Source organism: Pelmatolapia mariae, linkage group LG12 (genome assembly GCF_036321145.2).
Source record: "Pelmatolapia mariae isolate MD_Pm_ZW linkage group LG12, Pm_UMD_F_2, whole genome shotgun sequence".
Classification (NCBI taxonomy): domain Eukaryota; kingdom Metazoa; phylum Chordata; class Actinopteri; order Cichliformes; family Cichlidae; genus Pelmatolapia; species Pelmatolapia mariae.
The window spans coordinates 22874143-22887213 of NC_086237.1; the positions used below are offsets into that span (position 1 = coordinate 22874143).

The 13071-nt window shown below is 43.5% G+C and overlaps 1 protein-coding gene across 1 annotated transcript in view; it reads left to right on the forward strand.

Annotated features, from left to right (window-relative positions):
* Nucleotides 1–1744: 1744 nt before the first annotated feature.
* fam222aa (family with sequence similarity 222 member Aa) overlaps nt 1745–13071 on the forward strand; it is a 52048-nt gene continuing 40721 nt past the window's right edge. Inside the window, exon 1 of the mRNA XM_063489093.1 lies at nt 1745–2650. The gene's annotated coding sequence lies outside the window, so the exon portion shown is untranslated. The remainder of the gene's footprint in view (nt 2651–13071) is intronic.

Below are 13071 nucleotides of genomic sequence, written 5' to 3' on the forward strand. Positions count from 1 at the left end.
CCTTGGGGATTGGAACAGCTGAGTGTTTTCACAACGTATTTGTGTCCAATCTTCTGCGTATTGGACGTACTCTAATCAAACCACAGTAAACATGCCTTGAATGTTTGTTGAGTCATCTGCTTATCAGCTAATCAAATGGCTTATTTGCCTGCCTGCCTGCCCGACTGCCTCACTGGAGCACAGCACAGGCCTGCTTGAGTATTTTTCAATTAATTGTTCATCTGTTTGATTGACTGCGCAGCCACACAGTACGTGTGATATGAATGAACTCCACAAGTTTTAAATGTATGCTTTTTAGGTCCACTGCAGCAATAAGCAGGAGATCTGATTGAGACTGAGTAAGTCAGGCAACCCATTGTTCTGGAAAGTCTATATCGCTTTCTCTCTCTCACACACATTGCTTTATTATTTGACATGTAGGTGTAAGATCACATAAAAGATCCTGTGTGTACATACAGTATGTACCTGTTTTTCTGTGAAAGAACTAGCACAAAAGTGCAAGTCATAGAGAAAATTTCAAAGGCAGAAGCCAGGACAGCGACATGGAGCTGCCAGGGATTGGTGAGCAATCAGATAGGGCAGAATTGATGACCTGGCTCACGATGGATTTCTTGGAGCGGGCTGCCAGACCGAGGTAATACTTTCAGGCTCTTATCAGCACTGGCATAAGCTGAGTGCTGCATCACCCACTTCCCAGCGTCAGCTTATTATGAGAGTCCATGATGTGTGATTGCTTGTACTGCCTTTGTGTGTCCCAGGGTCTGTGTGCAGCGGACACAGTTGGCAAGAAGAGGAAAAATACTAAGGGCTTCTGTCAGAGTAAACTGTCCACTTCCCCACTGTTGTAATGACATTTTTTTTCTTTTTCTCTTCCCCCCTTTTTTTTCTTTTGGCAAAAATAGGTGTTTTGTGAAGTTTCCTGTGACTCATAAGCTTCTGGTGTCAGTGATGGAATTCTGCAAAGTTAAGCAGACAGTCACAGACATGTCATACTTTTTTAAAGATGTTCTTGCTGAAATGTGGGTAATTTAAAACAGGAAGCAACTGGAAATATGGCAATTTTGGTAGGAAAAAAGTGTCTTAATATATCATGTAGAAAACAGCAAGCTCCATGCTTCCCGGGCTGTTGACGATCAGAAAAGAAGAGAACTTTGGATGTTTAAAATGAATTTTAAAAGTTGTATTTTCTATATGTAACAGCTGTTCTATTGGATTTACAAAGCAATGGGGTTAAATAGCACTTGAAACGTTTACATTTATGAACAGTGTAGTAATTTTAGCACACTGATCACACTTAATTTTATTCAAGCTGCATAACAATACTTAATTTCAGCTACAGGGGGGCCTTCCTGCAGCTTGAGGTCATTGTTGCTCAAGGGCACTTTAGAGATGCCTTCGGGTTTGAGCCCAGGTTTTCCAATAAAGCTGTTAACCTTTGACTGCTGGGGGGGAATGGATGAAACCCTACAATAGATAAAAGAGTAATTAAGATATTAATATGAATTCTGCTATGTTAAATTTATAATCAAGTTTTCTTTATTATTATTATTTTTCTGCGTATAAACAACGTGGTTTCAGACGCCTAGACGCCGAGGATCTCTATGGTAACAGTCCTCAATTACCAATGATTGGCTAACCCGTGGGAATGTTTCTATTCCCTCAGTGCGGTGATTGGTCGGTGGGCGGTCTGTGCAGCCTGACAGTCTGCAGCGTTCCGGGTTATTGTCAGTCTCGGCAGCTCGGCAGAAGGGCAGGACCGCATCCCGGAGCTGCCAGAAGTAGCTAGCTCTTTATCCAGACGTAACCTTTTCCTGTTTGGTTAATATTACCAAAGAGAGCCTTTCGGGGCTTTGCCGTCAAGGTTACTCCACAGCCTCACCTGGAAATTTAAGTCTGAATCGAGAGGCAACACATCTCAGAGCGTCTGCCGACACCACGGATAAAGTGACGGACGGAGCAGAGCCTGCTCTCCGGGATTTTACATCGCATCGCATCAGTTTAGGATATTCAGGCAGCTACTTTGGCCCAGCCTTGATCTCTTTCAGGGTACCTTCACACAATATTGCCTAGATCAAAACATTTGAATGATACATTTCTCATAAGGTCGTCAAAATTGAGCAGGCGGACCACGAAACCCATGCGTAACAGCGGGGGGATTTTTTTTGGAATACTGCGTAGCCGCTAAACCTACCCAGTGTGTCGGTTAAGAGTTCTGCTATTTGGAGATATCTTCAAGCGAGAGGAAGATCAACCGGGACCCTGTACCTACTTTGATTCGGAGGCTAAACGTTGAAAACCCGAAGCACACTTGGTGCGCAATCCTTCTGAGGACGCTCTTGAAATTGCCGACCTGCGCTTTTGCCCTCGACAAAAATTGGCAGCCGAATCGAGAAAAAAAGGCAAAGCTTATTAACTTTGCATGCTAGAGGCTAGAGTGTGGAATCTAATTTGCAGGGTTACCGCTACATTTGCATACCGTCGGAAGACGAGGATAAACTTAATCAACATTTGACATCGACAAAGCAGCAGCTGGATTTTGGGGCAACAGAATGAATCCGTTTTAATTTGGACCGCAGAAGTATGAGGCAGATTGCTCAGTGAATGCTACGATCTGCATGGAGTTCTAGTGTACACTACGGAGCAATTTATGGTAAATATATTTTGCATGTCTGTCTCTCCCAGTCGTGTTCAGTCGATTCTGAATATTACGGGTCATTTATTTGTAACCATTATGGTAGTTTGTGTCAGAGCTTCGCTTCAATTTTTGGGGAGGATTGTCGCCGAAAAAGAGAAACGCCTGAAAATAATGAATGTTTATAAAATGCCCACCCTCCTTTCCCCCCAGGATGCTGCCCACACGGCTGATGATGTCTCGGATTTAAACCCTTTGTTTGACCCATAGGAAGTGTTGTAAAAATCGACTTGTTAGAGAGCCGCTACCGAATGGCTCGAGGAGCTGCTTTGATGTGTAATATTGGTCTTTTCAAGTATGGGTAGCAATTAAGTATATTGTCGAGGCCAGGCAGGCATCACAGACACGGGGATGTGTGGCACTGGAAGAGTTGCGGCTCAGAGCAAAAGGTGCGAATTTCTCATCTGTACGCCCCCGTGCGTCACCGCGCACGGGTAGGGTAACTACAGTGCCTGCTGCAATTAGAGATTTTCACCCTGGTGTGTTAATGATACACAATCTCTGTCTTTTTTTATTTTATTGTGTGCCTGTATAGTGTGACAGGCTTTCATAGAGAGACTCATAAAATTCACGAGCATGTGTGCCTAACGCTGTAAAAGTTTTCACTTTATGCTCGGTGATATGGATGATCCTCAGTGCTGCACTAAGGTCGGGAGACAATTTGTCATTGTCCCGTGAATTCCACAGCTCACGTGCCCTCTGCGGCCCCAGCCTCTGGTGCAGCCAGAGGAAGTCTGAAAATTTGACTCGACTGTGAATTAGCTGATAAAGTTTGGATTGTTTCCCGTGAACTTTGAGCCTCGCGGGTTGCTGTTGCTTTGCAATATTTAGCTCCATTGCTCGCATTGCACGTAAATGAGCCTCCACATTATGCTGACTGTGCAGTGAAAAAGCCACACACTGTATGTTTTATCGTTAGACTACAAGCATCCTCAAATTCTTATCTTCCAGTCATTCTCTCTCCAGCAGCCTTGCAGATAGGCAGCTCGCAGAATGTAATATGGGCCCCTACAGCAGGGCAGGCGCCCCCACAGTCAGGGCACCTGACATAGAGCCTTCCTGGCTGTATTGAATAAAACATCCAGTGATGTATGAGGCAGGAGCTGCACCCGAGGGGGCAGAACTGCCTCATTTACTTCCTCCACTCTGCGTCTATGACCTGCTGAGCAAATTGTGCTCATATTAGCTCTGCGGCTGCTCCTCACCTAAACAAATAGTCTCCCCAGCATAATGCTTGCCTTAACTCAACATGATGGTTGGACAAGGCAGGGGAGAGTGGAATGGCAGGGAAGCTTTAATATTTAGGTCACTGAATTACCTTTTTGAGATTGTAGTTGTTGTTCTGACTGCTTTTTTTGGCTTGCTTTTCGATTTTTCTTTTTTTGTAACACTGGAGCTTCAAGGGTCCCGCTGCCAGCTCAAGACTTTATCCACATTTCATTCCTCTCGCTTTCACCATATTTGCTTTTGCTCTGCTTTCTCTGCGTTGGTAGCTGACAAAAGGATATCGGTGCTTTGTGGGCTCAAAGTTAATTTCACGTGTTTTCCACATTATTTTTTACTTGATCATAAAATGAAAGGGGCGTAAGTCGCCAACTTGAGTAAAATGTAATCTCTTGTACTTAATTGAGCTGCCAACAGCTGGAAGGTAGTGAACATATTTAAGCAATGCGTTAACAAAAACACGCCAAAATAACCCTGAAATTTTATAAGTTTGGAACTCAAATAGCGTATCAGCTTGATTGATTGATTGCATTTGGGCTCCTTGCTGTATTCTTTGCTTATTAAAGTGCCTGCCTGGAGTGAATAAGCGAGCTCCACTCATGAATATCGTTAAAGTCGCTGAAGTTTAATTTCCTGTGCTGTGTATTAATCTTTTTTAATCCCTGCATGGTTTGATTGTCTCAACACCTACCCAGAGGCACCAAAACTCATTTTGACACTTAAGATGACTAAAATAGTAGATACAGATGTGTGTGTGTGTGTGTGTGTGTGTGTGTGTGTGTGTGTGTGTGTGTGTGTGTGTGTGTGTGTCTGTATATGAGAGAGAGCGAGAGCGAGCGTGTCCCTTACTCAAGATCTACTGACCCCTCAAGTGTCTAAGCTTATGTCCAGTCTTGTGTGGACTTCATTACTGAAAGTGCAAATTAAATCATTTTTTAAATAGCTTTTTTCCACAGAGTCCAATTATAGAATAATACACTTTAGATGAAAACAAACATTAAATTCATCTTCTTTTCCTGCCAAAGAAAAGAAAAGACAACAACTCTTACGTTAACTGATATCACAGGAAAGCACAAAGCTTCTTACCTGGAAACATCATCGGACCCTCAAAGCCACGTCAACAGCAGCTCATTAGGTACCTGATCAAAGTGTTTCATATCAGCGAAAGTCTATAACAGTTCTTGTTTTAACGCTTTTAACGCTTTTTCATGTTAAGCCAAACAACACAAATTTTGCCCTTTCTTGTTCTTTGCAGTTTTACTTGTTTTGATATAAACTCTGTTGTCCCTGTACAGAGATTTGTTTTGCACATCAGTACCTGGAACAGTAGTGACAGAACATGAAAAGGGAAACAGAAAACAAAAGCATTACGTGGAAGTGGCGCTAGAGAAACAGAGACACCTTTCAGCCACTCGGTGTGAACAAATACAGGTGAAAAGTGATGTCCAGTTTCCAGCAGACTTGGTGGCGTTGGTGGGACTTTGCAGGCAGGATTAATAAGAGTCCTTCTACTTAGCTATTTAGCACGTTTGTGTGCAGGTAGCACCCCCATACACTACTAGCTGTTAATGCTATCTAATCTATATCGCCCTTTTTTGTGACCATTATTATGACTATTTCAGCGCTTAAAGATTAACCTTCATGGTTATATTAGCTGTACTGAGGAAGTCAAATGAAATGAGTATTCTTCCCAGTGTGTCCACACTGTCATGGTTATAAATGCTGAACTACAGTAATCAAAAAATGAGAACAAGAAGAAGAAGAAGAAATACTCATTTTATCAACCATATACTCCATAATACAGTATATGGTAGGAGAAAAACCTCTTCATGCTGCTAGCCTTGTGAAAACGAATGAAATCACAGCACTTTATACCTAATGACATCAACACTTGTGCGAAATGTGATGCCAGAGTGAGATTCCATTTATACATCATAAAGCATTAAGTGAGACGTGGTAGTAAATTTTAAATACAGTGCAAGCTTCTTGGTTTTATAAACAGGCACTCTAGCGTTTAAATGAAAGTGTGATTTTGTGTGATGCAGAAGAACTACTCTAACATAAGTTACAGCAGTGTGATTGCGTGCACTCCTGTGTTTCTGGTAAGGGTGTCGGTTCTCTGCCCACTGATCATTTTCACTTATTTTTGTGAGTTTTACCTGCTCACTACTCTGCTCATGAGACCTTGGCAACTTCTCATCAGGGTTATCTGCAACCACTTAGCGCATGACGGACGGCAATGATCCTCCGACCTCCTCTCTCTTTTCCCCTCTCGCCCCTCCGTCAGGCAGAATGGAAGTCACGTCTCAGCAGGGCTCGAGGTTAATGTCTAGTCTTTCGTTTCTAAAGGTTAGGGACACCCAGCCCATTTTATTTATTTATTTTTTGTGCTTGTGCAATATCGTGAGCGGGAACTGTGCGGTTCAAACGTGGTTAATGAGTACAGTCATATGGCGAGCCAGAGTACTGTGCAGTTTATAGTTTGTTCCACAGCACAGGCAGTAAAGTGAGGGGTGGCATGCTCCTTGCAAAGAGTTCTTGGGGGGAAGAAGGAGAATAAAGCAAATCTGACAAGCTCTCCAACAGCGAATTTGCTCTCCTTAAAAACAATGCCGCTCTTGCCTTCCTCATGGTCACATTGATTTGTTCTGGGTGACAGTGCAGGCTGCTGTGAAATCACCCCAGCGCCATTGATCTCAAGGAGAAGAGGAGGAGAGGGAATGAAAGGCTGGCGACAGAGAGCAACATGGGAAAATCCACAGCGTGCCCTCCTCAACCTTAAACAGTAATAAAATGAAGGCCTTGGTTACTATCAGATCAGCCCCTGCTGTACTTCTTCAGCCACTGTATCGCAGTCTAGTCGGCGCTTTGATTTGTTTTGGAGGCCCCTACATGCTGTTTGATTTGCTATTGTGCCTCGCCATGTTTCATATTATCAGCTGAACTCTTTATTGCCACTGTTTTCCATGCCAGAAGCAAGGCTGTTTTTATCTCATGCAGGCCTCTGATTAATCTCTGCCTCTCTGCTGGTGTACTTTAATCTTGAATGGGAGATATCTGATTCTCCTCGGCTATTGAGGAAGATCAAACTTTAATGGAACAAGGAACTGCACATCATCCTAATCTCCATCTCTCCCTGCATTTTGGTTGACTGCTCTCCCTTGGGCTTTGTAGCTTTCTGCAGAAGCAGGAAATACATCAGACAGATAAGATGTTTTCTCTTCATGCTTTGGTAATTTATTCCCTGTTGACAATGGCCACCACTTTACATCTCTGCTGTTTGATTAGCTGGTTGAAGAAGCCGCGGGTAAAAACGTGGGGAATTGATTGACGCTTACAAATGGTTGTCCTGTATGACCTAAATGTGTGAAACTTTTCTAGAGGCTTTAATTGGGGTTTCTTCACAGTTCAGTCCATCCACAGCCAAATGTGCTAGCCCTCTCTCTATTTATTGACACGCCAGAGAAGGGGGGCATTCGTAGCCTGAGGAGAGATATGTCAGCTGCATGGATGTATCCAGGTTCAATGCTTTTGATTACGCCACAGTCATTTCAGGAATTAGCTATTGACCGCTTTCCTTTTTCGTTTTTTTCTTTTTTTTGTTTGGTCCGTTCTCTTCCTCCACCGTATCACTGAATAACGCTGTACATTATGCTGACCAGCATCCGGACTGCGACTGGCTCGGTGCATATTGTTGCAAATGGATAACACTTAAGGGGGTGTCACACCTCCCGCAGACGGCTTACGTCTGTGACAAAAAGAGGCTATTACCCAATTCTAAGGCGGTTGCTGTAAGGTAATGAAATTTCCACTGACTGGAGAAAACAATGTTGTCTGGTCTGCACTGTAATTGCAGAAGCCACCTCGCCATTTTCCCCGAGTTCAGCGTGAATGCAACACGATTTAATAAAACTCTGGAGATTTTTATCATTTATTGCCAGGCCTGGCAGCCGCATCAGGGAGAGTGAGCCGAGGCTTGCACAGATAAAACTCATTCAATTTACTTGTTGAATTTTAACCATGCGAGGCAGAGACCATTTGCAAAAGAGCCGCCATATGACCCGTAGGAGAATGTTTTTATAGGGATAATGCGGGTCGGCTATACTGTTAATATAAAACCACCATTCCTTTAATCTAAATGGCAGAGTACCCTGGAATTTCTGTCATTTTCTCTCCCGGTATTATTTGTGTCAAGAAAGGGTTGAAAATCCTTGGGATATTAGGCCCTGGGGCCAAAGAGCTTCTGTGTGCCTGCTTCCATTCACATACAAAAACACAGGAACATTGACATGAGGACATGTATGGACACACACACACATACACACACTCCTAGCCCTGTTTTATTACCTCCTGCCTGCTGCTGGAATTGCTTTCCTCCCTCGAGTGAGCCAGGCAAAGCCGGCTTTATTGTGTTAACCTATTTGTGTGTCAAGAGCGATTGCAGCGTTCTTTATCTCTGTTTGTATTCGGACGGGGAGACGGCAGAGAGAGAGTGAGGGAGCAAAGAAGAGGGAGAGCCAGAGAGAGTGAGTGGCAGAGGAAAGAAGGGGAAGGTGTGTGTGGAGGGGGCGAGGGGGGGTACACAGGAGCCAGGCAAGCCACCGGAGTTAGATGGATGGCCGGTCACCTCGCTCTCTACTCTGGAGGATAATGACTGGTTGCTTAGCAATGACCCACCCCCACCCACTTCCAGACTTGCATCCACAGTAATCACTTTTTTCCTCTAAAAGATTTCATATATAATTATAATGGGGCTTTTCATTTATTTAGCACAGTGGGGTGGAGGGTGTGAGCTGGAATTGGGGATTTTTGCGTGGTGGTGCTTATCGACTCCCGGCTTTTGTGCAATGTAAAATTGCACTTGTGTTCATGTGTGTTTGTAGGAAAGTGTTTGTATGTGCTTTTGCTGTTGGAGTTTGGCCTGGATTACGACTAGGCCAAAGCTATATTTCCTGCCGCTGTACAACCTTTGACTGACATAATGCCACACGGTAACGGTGCAGAGGCACAAACACACACACACACACACACACACACACACACACACACACACACACACACACACACACACACACACACACACACACACACACACTTTCATGTTTTCTGATGAGCGACCAGAAGCTATCAAGGGCTGCTTCATGTGAGCTCTTAGTTTTATTAACATTTTTTATTGAATTGAACAAATTGCTGACCTTTTACGGTATAATGAAAAAGTCTGGCCTGCTAAGGACAAATTCGAGCTTTGGCAGTGGTGACTGGCACCCGTCCCAGCTATTTAACTCATGATTTACAGTGTGTTTATTCAGCAGGTGACAACGTTTAATACAGTGGAGTGTTTCCCAACATTTCAGCTCTTTTTTTTTTCATCTGTTCTTTTTTTCAGATCTTAGTCTGAAGCAGTTCTGTTGTAATAGATACAGTCTACTTGCACTGTTCTCTTGCAGGTCTGAATTTAGGTTACTGGATTTTTAAGTGGCAGAATAAAGGTGTAATATCTGAACATGACCCCCAATTTAAGCTGCCTTTCATCACCAGCAGCCTCGGTGGTGGCACAAATTCCACAGTCCTTTAAATTATCTGCCAGTTATTCTCTCTGTTTCGGTTTCTTTCTTCTTTTTTTAATCTTTCCAGTTTTTTTCTTTCCTTTCCTCTTTCATGAGATAGTAAAAAAAAAAAAAATTTAATTTGAACATGCCTCTGAAGTTCATATTAAACTTTTACTTGTTTATGATGATAAAAAGTCACGGCTGCTTAAACAGACCTTGTGGATCAAATTAAATGCTTTGTCTTGCGCTCGCGTAGCCAGTTGGTGGTGTATTTGTTCATTTCTGGATTGACGTATTATATCTACACTTAAAAAAAAAAAAATCTGTTTTGTTATTGGAGCTTCTTTAAAGATCGTCAGCCGCGTCTGATATTTGCCCATCTGTGCTCTTTCTCCATATCCTCTTCGGTGCCATCTTTTCTTATCCGGGCTCATGCACCAATGCTAAAATTGACAGCTTCGTATGTCCTGGGAACTTCATACAGATAAACTAAACATACATCACTATCCTCCCCCTCCAATCTCAGTGCCATGCTTCTGTAGCTGCATCTATAGAACAGCTGTCCAGCTGTCACGGCAGCCCACCAGTCAGCCGCTCTCCAAGGCAACATCTGTAGAGACTGAACACACAAGGGCAGCCTGCCGTTCCCCGCTTGTCCCCGAAGACCGTGGAAGTGTGTCAGGCCTTTTGGCTACACATTACCGCTGACCACATCAACCGTATCACTGGGTTTTGATTGAATGTCATCTGCTTCTGTGCCACTTAAATGAGCTCTGCGAGGCTTCAAACTGTTGTATTTTTTTTTTCTTTGTCAGTGACTTACAGTGATCTGCCGCTGAAGCTTCCTGTTGTCACAACAGTAGTTAAAAACAAAACACGTGACTGTGCAGCCCAAAAAAACTGAAAAACGACTCCGCATTATTGTATCCATTAATAGTCATCTGCCTGTGTGTGTGTGTGTGCGTGTGTGCGTGCGTGCGTGCGTGCGTGCGTGTATGTGTAAACAAAATCCCAGCGAGCAAGGTGCAATGGCCTGGAACTGACGAGAACCCACTGGGAGAGTCTCTCCTTGATGTAGACCCCCCCATTCCCGCTTCCCCTCCTCATTCTCTGCCATCTTTCCCTCTTGGCATCAGAGCACGATGGCGAGGCGGGGGGGGGGGGGGACGGGACGCACAGAGCCATGTGAGTGGGGAGATGAACAGATCTGCGGTCCCCTCTGTCAGCCACAAACTAGGATCAGGGAGATCGTGTGGAACTCTCTCCTGGGATGAGCAAAGGGAAGAAGGGAGAAAACAGCTGTTAAGTGTTTTTCTCTCACTTCTTCACCAGCTCACTTGTGTTTTCCCTACTCTGTCATTTCCTCTAAGGCTGTCATTAGCTTCTGTTACACGGGTTTTAAATAACTTTTTGAACAGTTAGGGGCATTTGATAACAGTAGAGGTTCTGTGTATCTCTGTGTCTATTTGTGGTTATAGATGTGCCTTGTACGTTATGTGATTTGACCTCCAAGTATTGTTTTGTTTTGTTTTTTTAATTTAATTTTTTTAATGGGTTTGTCGCACAGAATGTAAATAAAAGATGGACATAGTCTCTGGGTCTGAAAAGTGAGGCCAATGCAGAGTTGCTCTAACTCTACGTTCTTTCTAATGGCCAGCAGGGGGCGACTTCTCGGGGTAGAAAAATAAGTCTGTTTGTATAAAAGTCTGTGGGTAAACAAACCGACTTCTCACTTGATCTGTGACCATGGTTAGCAGTTTTCCAGCTGTTTTTTGGTGTCAGTCGCTGGTTTCAAATCTTATTTATACAAGAAGATGTGAATTTTATACGTTACAGCTCCGTTAAACTTAGCGTGCTTTATCGTCACGTTTATGCTTTACGGTGGCCAGCAGTGTCCCTGGATTTTTCAGTCAGATCCACACCTTATATGTAATATCTGATTTCAAAAAAATGATATGGTCAGCATTTAGGGAGTGCACAAACCAGTGGCCTTGTTCATCTTTTTTATACAGTCTATGCTTATCGTCAGAGGTCGAAAATCCTTGAGACACACAGCCAATGCAAATGTACACATTTTGAAAGTGTGCTAATTGTTCCTATAGCTCTTCTGGAGTGTTTTAGGAACTATTAAGGATTTGATTTCTTTATCATCACTCTTGGTAGCTGGGGGCCTCTCAGGCATACTGTGCCTCTCCCCACAGACAGCTGCGGAGTCATACAGTCTGTGGGCGAAGTTTGATAGATCCTGTTTACTGGAGCTGAGAGAATGCCGGGGTATCTCAAATTAAGTGTCACTTAAAGCTTGTCATTTAGTCAGCTTTCCATTTTGTTCCCCCATCTCTAGTGGCAGCACTGTGCTGCCAATTGTAACAGGGATTGAGAGGAAGACATTTGGTGATTACACATTCTGTCATGATTGAGGGGTGAAGCCAGCAACTCGATGCAAAACCAAATTCCATATGGCTGCAGTGAAATCTCTGCACCCATAGTGAGTTACTCTGAAGCAGCCCCCGTCCTGATGACAGCGAAATCGCCTGCTCATGACTTATCGTTTTATCATTTAAATTTACCCCATTGATGCTCGCTGCTGTGATTGACAGCTGGGCTTGAAAGCCACAGCTATCTCAATTGAGCTCCAGCAGCCAGTTGGTAACCGTGACAATGGTCTCTCCTCTTTCCCTTGTTTTCACACATTTTCTGCTGTCACAGAAACCTCACTGATTGCTTCTCTGCCAAGACAGCATCCTATTAATCTTTTAAATAAGGGCCACAGCCCAGCAGTATTGTTTGTAGAAAACCAAGAGGACCTTGTGAGACCACACTGAAAAGGGAAAGGGGGCAACAGGGCTGAATCTGTCTCACTGTGGCAGGAAAGCCGAGCCTCCTTAAAACCTACAATATTAGAACTCTAATAGGTGCTGCGGAGATAGATGATACCGAGGTCTGAATATAGATAACGCTCTCTGGACCCACCTGATAACTCTGTGGGCTCTGTTGTCTTCTGCCTCTTTCAGCTTCGCTCTCCAGGTGCATTCTGTGCTTTCATCTACATTGTGGCACTCTGAATAAAAGCCTCTGTGTTTATGGCCATTTTCTTTTTCTATGCGCTTATTGATCCTTTTCAGCATGGTTGGAATAGTCTTTATTTTTTTCAATTCTGGGCTCAAATAGCATAACAGCAGCATATTCTGAAATGGCAAACCATTGATGCATTGTGATGTGACCTAGCGAAGGTAGAATAACAGTTCAGCCCTTTGTCCCAGTGTACTTGGCTGACAATTTGTTTGAAGGAGACACAAACATGAATGAAATTGTGGCCTCCTTGCGATGTATGTTTCTTGCGACCAAGAAAACGCTCTCTCTCACCTCTGTCTTCAAATGGCTTTCTGCACTCTGATTTCATGGACTTAGGCTTTTGTGTTTAATTAGGTGCGATTTGTGAACATTTCCCGAGTGATAGGAAGTCTTCTTTTTTTTTCTTTTTTTTGCACTTTCTTGTCAAGTGGATGTTAATGGAGAATTGCAGCAATGCTCTTGACACCCTCTGCTTTATAATGAGTTCCTTCCTGTGCAAAATGGCCCCATAAACCAAACCTTTCAAGGATG